General features: G+C 39.2%; 1 protein-coding gene across 4 annotated transcripts in view; it reads right to left on the minus strand.

Moving 5' to 3' along the window:
- Positions 1-8,003, minus strand: part of LOC124871907 (phospholipid-transporting ATPase IH-like) — a 46,594-nt gene that overhangs the window by 37,144 nt on the left and 1,447 nt on the right. The gene's annotated exons all lie outside the window — the stretch shown is intronic.

Genomic DNA, 8,003 nt, shown 5'->3' on the forward strand with positions numbered 1-8,003 from the left:
ATATTTAAAATATAAGTTTTTAATAAAGTTTGTTTTTACATACAATATTACTTCGTTGCAATTTCATGACGTTTTTGTTTTAAAGCTAGCAAGTCTCTACTAGATCAGGGGAGCAAACAGACACAGTTAAGGGTCAGGGTTAGGCTAGAGCAATGAATGGAAGTCGATGCAAGGTCCCTGTAAGGATAGCAAGACACTACAAGTGTGTGTTTGTGTGTGTGTGGGTAGCACTCCCTGTGGTCATTAGCCTCTTGGGAACTGTAGTCTGTGTCAGGTGAGGGCGTCCTGCAGGCTAAAGAACTTATTGGCATGCTAGATGTTTTATTCATAACCCTTTGAATACATTACCCAACCAATATTGCATTCCAATGATTTGAAATATTGATACTGATACTGCATTGAAAATATATTTGCAATACTGTGGTTTTTATGCTAATCTAATTCTAAAGGCTCTCACATAGTCGGGCGCACTATGAGCAGCGGACAGGGATTTTTGAAGTTTCATAGTCGAGTGTAATTTTCTACATTTCTAGTGAGAAATTTCTACATTTCCCACACTTTCTGCCATGGCGTCATCAGGCAAGTAGGAATAGCTAATTTGTCTTGTAGCTTTGGAAAAACAAAAAGAAAATAGGGCCATTAAACCACACTAGGGACAAAGAAGGGAAAACACCTGTCAGTGTGGCGCAGAGAGTGGCAGTGACATTGACCGTCCTCAAGACTGGTCGATCGGAGCGGTGTGTCACATATAAAACAGTTTGATTCTGAGAATTGTGATTTCTTGTAAAGATGATAAAGTCTAATAATATAACTACATTTCCTACTGTTGGTTAAATGAAAGCATTCATTATTGTCAATATATTTCAAATTATAATTGAATACATTTACTGTACACTGTTAACAGTACAATTGCACAATTTAATGCAACTGGTGTATTGAAGAAGCCTAAATAACGATTAACTTTTATTTTTAAAGCAGTATTTGTCTGTAGGGTTTTAATGTATGTAATGAGAGATTCATTGTAAAAAAAGGACTGATTTATTGTCTGATTACTTTTTATAGTCACTTTTACCATTATCACACATTACCACAAAAGATCATGACAAATCTTTTTGTTTATATTCCCCATCCTGACACAAAATGCAGTTTAAAATTGCTGCAGGTTTTTAATATTAGCCAATTAGCACCTTAAAAGAATTACTACCTTTTTAACTTCAAAATATGTCTCCTACATAGATTAAACAGTAAGTTAAGCATAGAGTATAAATCTTCATATCAGGGGCTTGCAACAATAACTTACACTTACTTCTTCCAGGCGAGAAATATTGGGAAGTAGCATCTTGTTCCACCCCTAAAGATAACAGAAATGGGAACCTTGCAGACCTACTGGCTGAAATTGCATGTCTCTACTGCTAAGTTGGACCCTTTGCTGGTAAATTGAAAGCAATTAAAAGCAATCGGAGAAGTCGTCTGTATGAGTAACAATACATCTAGTTGTAGTGAAACCCTGCAATGTTTTTCAGGGTTAGGTTAAGTAATTCCATTCTGAGTTTTAACTTATGCTTTACAGAAGATTTCATTTTTACGGTTCACTGCTACAGTTTAAGCATCTCATTAATTTGACTAATTGGGTTTTTTCAGAATATCTCTTTGAGGAGGCAACCAAATGTTATGAGCAAATACTTCTTGATCTTCACTGCAAAGTATTTTTTTTTTAAATCAAAAGCCATGCAATGATCGTGAAATTTAATATCACACCCAGCAAAGATAAAATAAGTTTCAGACATTAATGAATTAAAAAAGAGAGGCTGAAGATGCCTTCTGTTAATCACCATAGTAACACTTTCTCAGTCTGCGAGTTCATCTTTCAAAGAAACAAAACTAAATGGAAGACAGTTATTTTAGAAACTGTAAGCTGAGTATGTCTTCTCTCCTAGTGATGTGAAAATGGATTTTGAATGAGATTATCTAAGGTGGGACCAGCGATGTGATTCATGCATAAACAGTCTCTGTATCTTTGTTTTAAATGGGGTGTCTTGGGTTGTTGGAAATTAAATCCTAGGTCAGATCCTGTGCTTCCTTAACACAGTTGGTGGAAGGAAGTTGAAAGCCCTTCGTTTTTTCAAAAAGCAGCACATAAGCTAGCCAAATAATTAATTTCACTAAAGACTGATCTGGTGAATTGTTGCTAAACTTCCAAAAGCCATCTCTGCAAGTTGCCCAGTGTTAAACCAGGACACAGGAAACATTGTTGCTATCTCACATAGTATCTTAAAGGTGTTCAAGCTGTTTTTATAACTTTAATCTTCAGTCAGTTTATAATTAAAACAAAGTCACATTGTTCATCTAGGTTAAGGCGCTCTTGTAATCCCCTATCCAGTTGCAGGTAACATGACTCCTGAAGATGCCTCAACACTTTTAATCATTTTTTGCACAAAACAAAAAATGCTGATCGAGTGAAAGACAAAAGAGTAACAATTTGTAAGCCAAGAAACTAGAGAGGGATGCACTGAGAAATCGATTGGTGACAGAAAGGGCAACATTTTCTGGCCTTAATCCAATCTTTTTTCCAGTCAGTGAACACACCATACCAAAGTGCTAACAACGCCATTGTTGAACACAAAAGTTGTTACCAGACGAAGAAGGCTTGGTTTTAGGAATTTTGGCATTAAGAAGATGCTGTTGTGCCGACCTGGGGGGAATTTTGCATTTCTTTACTTCACTTCTTTTTCCAAAACAGTGAATACAAGGGGGCAAAGCGTCAATCATTCAGGATGTACCCCCTTTTACCTTAAACACAGTGAAATGGTAGGGAAATAACACAAACACAAATGGCAACAAGATGAAAATAAACATCAGTTGTTATTGGGCCACTTTTACTTAAGGGACCGATACCAATATGTTAAAGAAATTACTAACATGGGCCAGTACTGATGTTGATGTCTATATATCATGCATCCCCACAAAATATCAGCACCATTTTTGACATCAAGACCATTTTTATAAGAAATGACCAAACAAATCCTCAAATAACCTAAAGGAGCCGAGTTTATGTAGTGCACATCATGGAATCTGTAGGTGATCGTTTTTTTCAGCAGGAAAAAAATATTTTCTGAACTATTATTTGTGGATCTTAAAGAAAATCTGACCTGGCTAAGGTATCTACAAATCATCTGCTCTCACGAACAGAATGCATCATCACACCTCTGATCTACAACTGCCTTTGAGAAAAGCTATTGTAGGTCTTCAAAAAGGATTTTGCCTAGACCTTAATATAGTGCAACGTTACAGCTGTACACCCAGTGGGAAAGAGCTACCAGAAACCTGATGATACATCTGACAAAATACCTGGGACAAAATCAAAGCCTCAATATAACACTGTGCTTCTTAATGTCAACATTTGTATTCATGTATGATGTCCCAGCTTTCTCCCCCAATTGACTCGCTGTGATCCAACAGTTACATAACTCCTTAATCCAGCTGTGCCACTTCTCCTCTTCACTCCCTCTGCTCTCTCCTTTTCTCTCCTGCCGCCGTAATCTGCATTCCAAAAAAGCTCTCATTTTGACTGCTCCTGACGTCGACACACTAATAGAGGGTTGGAAATGGCTCTCAGAATAAACAAAAATGACATTCGGACCTTGCTAAAGAAGTCAAATATCGCCCTCGACCACCTGAACTTTAGTTGAAAGACCATGTTTCAGGACATTAACAAAGGGCCGGCGGGAAAACCTCTGACCAAGCGCACATTTTGCCTGATTTTACCACCTACCGTTGCTGTCTCCCCACCAGGGCCCCTTCACCATGTGGTGCACCGGACAGGAATAGCATGCCCTTAACCAATCTTAGCATTGGCAAACAGTAATGTAGCACACAGGAATCAGGCTTTCAACACACACCTTTTAACGTATATTCGCTAACTTTTCTCTCGTCTCATTAGCTGTGAGAGGTGACAGCAAGCTTACGTTTTATTCAAGGAAAGATGTAAAAGCCATGTGCATAGAACAGAAGCTGGAGGTCAAAGTCCAGATATTCGCCAAAATAACCTACAGTGAAACATATACAGGCCATGACCCCATACAGCTCTCACAGTCTGCACCAGTCTGAAGCATCACATCATCGCCATTAATACCAGGCAAGAAAATAGTGGGACGCACATCACAGATGCACTGACCCACTCATACGCACAACCACAACTACACAGGGTATGTACCCGGCACATTTTACAGGTTAGCATAATAATTAAGTCAATCTCTTAAAGCAATGTCCTGACCCAGGGTTGATTATATGGTGCTGGAGTGTGAAAGGACACACACTATATACAATATACCACACTAAATGAAGGCTGACACTTTCTAAACACCAGCGACACAAAACACTTGAAACTGATCAAAAAACAGGCTGATAAGCAGAAAGTAAAACACACATTTTCTGATTCATTTATTTTTTGTTTTTTCTGGAGTCATGTCTTCAATATAATAAAACTGGATTCTCGTCTGGCCTTGTAATGTAAATGTTACAACTAATGCTCTAACTGTTATTATGAGCAAGTTTGGGTGAGTGGGTTTGTTGCACCCCTTTCTTGATTTTATAAACATCGAGACATTTGCCTGTTCGCTTCTCCTTCCCATTTTGAGGACTGGCTAAAAAAAATGGGCTCCTGTGTCACGTCATATTTATACACCAGGGAAACAGGAAGTCATGGATTAGTAACTAAAAGTTCGTACACACTCTGAACTACCTAAAAAAGTTGTGTAATTTATACTTTCTTTTCTTTTCTTTTTTTTATTTCTTTTCTTTTTTTTAGTTTAAGTATGTGAGTCAGTTAATGTTTTACCAGGACAATTATTTCCTAAATGTGAGATATTATCCTCACAGGCTCAATGTACTCAAATTAAAGGCTGGCCTTCATTTAAAACTGTTTTAGCGTGATAATGTGCTATTGCAATAAATAATTCCTTTATTTTATTTTAAAGCTCTATACCAGGATTGCAAATACATCTAGAGAGCACTGTCTATAATTCAGTTTGCCTATTTTTACTTTTTATCCATTTTGAAGTCAGACATTGTTAACAGCCTTTCTGGATAACATTTAGGTAAGGCCAAACTGTACTGAAGTCAAAGACTTTACATTTTCTTCTCGCTAGCAAAGCATAAAAAGCTATAAAGTATTTCATTTAAACAAAATGGCCAACATGTGTGTTAACAAATTGAAGTAAAGCAGGACTTACCTAAAAGTTACTTTCCTCCACCAAAACATGAACAAGTTCTACCTGATTAAAGGGTAGAAATAGGAAGACAAAATACAACATACAAGCCCTCAAATGCGCTCTCTCTGGGGAAAGCTGGACTAAATTAAAAGACCATCCTTTAATGGCTGGAGATGATTTATTAATTCATTATTAGGCCGCGTTTGGGCTGTGACCTTGTTGGGAGCAGACTATTCTCTCCGTCTGAAAAGGCTTCGACTCGACTGCTTATCACATTTTAATCACCTTGCATGATGTAATGTTTGTTCTGCTGTGTAGTCCATTACAGGAGCATCTGCTCAGAGTGTAGGAGGGTTAACAGAAGGCCCGTACATCATCCTGCTCTCAAATTGTAAATCATTATCTTGATAATTGAAATAAAAATGAATACCTTGTTGAGTTAATAATACTGGAGAATTTGTCAGGATGCAAAGGCTGCGGGTTGAGGGATGAGGGGCGTGATCAGTGACCCATTTCCCCCCTGCCTCCTCCTCCTCGCCTCACAGTGAATATGATTTCCCTTGATACTGGCTCAACTTGAGCATCGGTCAAGCTCCCTGTTGTTCACACAGGCATACACATAGGGAATACAATTTACAGAAAACAAACCCGACTGTCCTAAAAGATGTCATCTTAACAGCACCAGAGTCTTATGACTAAAACCTTGGAAATGTGTGAAAACTGCTGAAAGCTTCACCAGGCCTGTCACAGTGGGTTTGAATAACCCACTGTGCATTTTTCTCTACTTCAGCCACCCACCAGCCAGCTGCTTCCTGTCCTGCCAGATAATCAGAGGTTGCTGAGGGCAGCGACCCATTCAGACCGGGCTACACAGTAATGTGGCTAATGCATAAAGTTCAGTTTTACACTGCCGTTGTTATGTGGATATTCCCAGCTTGCTACAAAGACACGCTTCTTTTCTTAAGCGTAGCAGTTTCTACCTGCATGAGAGACAGAGGACGGCAGGAACATCTGGTTACGTGTGAGTCCAAATTGGTCTGAAGGATGGATCAACACAATGCGTTGCATAATTGCGAGCAGAAGGAATTGGATATGTGGCTTCAAACCTTGTTTACAAATAAAAATCTGAAAAGTGTGCCATGCAAGGATATTTATTGACCTTTACTCTGTTACCACTAAAGAAAACCCAGGACAACCAACTGCCTTCACAAGTCATCTCAGTAAAAACAGAGTCAATCTGTGTGTAATTTATTCTAATACAGCTGTTCTGATGAGGTTTCAGAGATTTGTTAGAGAACATTCAGTGAACAAACAGCATTATGAAAACCAAGGAACACAGCAGACAAGTCCGGGGTTACAGATGTGGAGAAATTGGAAGCATGATTAGGTTATAAACCAACTACCAAGGCTTTAAACATTTCATGGAGAATTGTTGAAAGCATAATCATTTTAAAATGGAGAAACCTTAGCACAGTTGCTAAGCTACCTAGTCCACCTAAACTGACAGGACAGGCAAGGAGAGTATTAAGAAGCAGCAAAGAGACCCATGGTCACTCTTGAGGAGCTGCCAAGATCCACAGCTCAGATGGGAGAATCTGTCGACTGGATAACCTTTAGTCATCCAGTCTGCAATTCTGGCCTTTATGAAGGAGTGGCCAGGACAAAGCCATTATTGAACCTAAACCACAGTATGTCCTGTTTAAAGTTTGCCACTAGACATGTAGGGGACACAGCAAACAGGGGAAGAAGGTGTTCTGTTCAGATACCAAAACTGACTTTTTGGCCTACATACAAAATGCCATGTGTGGCACAAAACTAACATTGCACATCAACCTGAGATCGTCGTCCCCACCACGAAGCATGGTGGTGGCACCATCAGCATCATGCTGTGGGGATAGCTTTCTAAAGCAGGTCCAGAGAAGCTTGTCACAGCTGATAGGAAGATGGATGGAGCTAAATACAAGGAAACCCTGGATTCAAACCTGTTATAAGCTCCAAAAGCCTTGAGTCGGAAGTTCATTTTCCAGCAGGGCAACGACCCCAAACGTACAGCCAAAGCTACAATGGAAGAGTTTAGACAAAGTATATCCATGTGTTGGTCAAAGTCCAGGCCTAAATCGAATTGAGAAGCAGTGGAAAGACTTTCACAGATGCTCTCCATCACATCTGACTGGGCTTGAGGCATTTGCAAAGAAGAATGTGTAAAGCCAGTAGAGACATACTCCAGAAGATTCACAGCAATAGGCGGTTCTTCACTGACTGTGGGAAGCTGAATAAAAATGCTTGCCACATTTGTGGCAACAAATTGAGGTTGTAGTATGACAAAATCTGAATAGTTGGAGAGGAATTAATAGCAAAGCTTCTAAGACATGGCTGTCTACCTAAACTGATAGACCACAAAATTGGAGAATTTATCAGAGAATTGGCCAGAAGCCCCATAGCAACTCTGTGGAGCAGAAGTGGGAGTCCAGGTGAGAGAATCTGTTGAACGTACAAACATTAGTTGTGTACTTCACAAATCTGGCCTATATATCAGAGTGGCAAGAATAAATCCTTTGTTTAAAGATAGCCATAAGGAGTCATGTTTAAAGTTTGCCAAGAGCCAAGTAGGGTACACAGCAAACATTGTTCTAGTCAGAGACTAAAATGTAGCTTTTTAGTCAGTAGACAAAATGCTATGTATAGTGGAAAACTAAGATATCACCCTGAGCACACAATCGCCAATGTGACACATGATTGGAGCAAAAACATGGTTTGGGGATGGATGGATGGATGGAGCTAAACACAGGATGA

The sequence above is a fragment of the Girardinichthys multiradiatus genome, chromosome 7 (assembly GCF_021462225.1).
Source record: "Girardinichthys multiradiatus isolate DD_20200921_A chromosome 7, DD_fGirMul_XY1, whole genome shotgun sequence".
Taxonomy (NCBI): domain Eukaryota; kingdom Metazoa; phylum Chordata; class Actinopteri; order Cyprinodontiformes; family Goodeidae; genus Girardinichthys; species Girardinichthys multiradiatus.